A 1,594-nucleotide genomic window follows, 5' to 3' on the forward strand; every position below is an offset into this window, starting at 1 on the left:
TTTCCCTGATGCATTATCGTAAACATACATTACAAAATTAATTTATGATCAACAAAAATCTATATTCATGATTATTGAAACCAATTCCCCTTTGAAGCTCTAGTTAAGTTTTTACTACATATTAATGCGAGAGATATGATCTGTTATTATACCTGCCAAAGCAGGTATATAGCGATCGATATCGCTTTCACTACGAATTAATTTCGTTTGACTTTTTAAATATCAACCACTATTTAATATTTTAACCAAAGTTTTAAGCAAAAAGTGAATTTTTAAAATCATTTAAATATTTTTCGATGGTTTTCATTGGCCATTCAGCTTTGGAGTCTTATTGCCGACGTCGAACTTGCTTTTAAGCGAAGTTTGGCCTTTATCCAAAGTTTTTGGAGTATCATATTAATTTGGGTGGACTGATATATTTACCCAATGTTTTTAAAAAACAGTTGGTCAAACAAAAATTTTATCCAAAGTTTTGTTACGGAGGTCTTATTGCAGGGTTTTGTTTTCATCTTGGGAATCTTCAATGAAAACTATACGATGATCCTAGCCTTACATTTGGAGAACCCTAAATCTAACACCTGTCACTCATTAGGGTTGGCTTGGTAACTCATTTCACGGAATAGGCTCCAGATGGCTAACATGCTCCGTCTCGTACGTAGGTGAAAACTTCACATAAGCTTGAGCTTTCCACTGGTAAACTTCACCCTCTTCCAGAAAACTTCAAGGAAGGGTGAACATGGAACTGGAAAATAGGCAAACAGGAAAGACCAAAGGCATTAGAGTGTACGGGTTGATTCCTGCAACAAAGCCATACATTACATTTCAAGGTGCAGGGAAGGAATTCACGATAATTGAATGGCACAACAGAGCCAACGACCTGGACCCAACGGGGCAGCAGCTGCGTACATACCACAGCGCTTCTGTCACAGTGCTGGCTAACAATTTTTCTGCCAGGAATATCAGTTTCAAGGTGCAGAAATGGTTAATGGTGAATTCTAATAATTGTTATAACAACTTAATTTGATTGTAGATTTCATATAAAAATAATGCTTAAATGGTGCTGTCAATGTCAATGCAGAACACAGCTCCAGCACCCATGCCTGGAATGGAAGGATGGCAAGCAGTTGCATTCAGAATATCTGGGGACAAGGCCTATTTCCTGGGGTGTGGATTTTATGGTGCGTAGGATACACTGTGTGACGACGAAGGCCGCCATTATTTCAAGGAGTGTTACATTGAAGGATCCATAGACTTCATTTTTGGCAATGGGAGATCCAGAACATGATAAACTAGCACAGAGACCCATCTAAACTATCTTCGGACCTGGTTGCCAGACAAAAGTCCACCAGGTTCATACACTCTAGGTGAATATCAGACATGGTTTTAGATGGGTCTGTGTTGTATAGTATAGAATCATTGCATTTAATAGATCTACTGCATTGTTGTCAAAGGAATTGATTAGAAACATATTAGCTGAGAACAAAATTTTATAGAAATAGAAATTGATTTTTATCAAGTTTTAAGGATTAGGTCAATTTATTTAACCACAAATTAGCATTCAATCCATAAATAGTGTAGTGAATTTTATTTTTCC

General features: G+C 36.8%; 1 pseudogene; it reads left to right on the forward strand.

The window, feature by feature from the left end:
• Positions 1-736: 736 nt before the first annotated feature.
• On the forward strand, positions 737-1,186 carry LOC149202710 (putative pectinesterase 68 pseudogene; annotated as a pseudogene).
• Positions 1,187-1,594: the final 408 nt, after the last annotated feature.

The sequence above is a fragment of the Pinus tabuliformis genome, chromosome 2_1 (assembly GCF_031772625.1).
Source record: "Pinus tabuliformis cultivar Carrire ecotype Pingquan chromosome 2_1, CPIR1, whole genome shotgun sequence".
Taxonomy (NCBI): Eukaryota; Viridiplantae; Streptophyta; class Pinopsida; order Pinales; family Pinaceae; genus Pinus; species Pinus tabuliformis.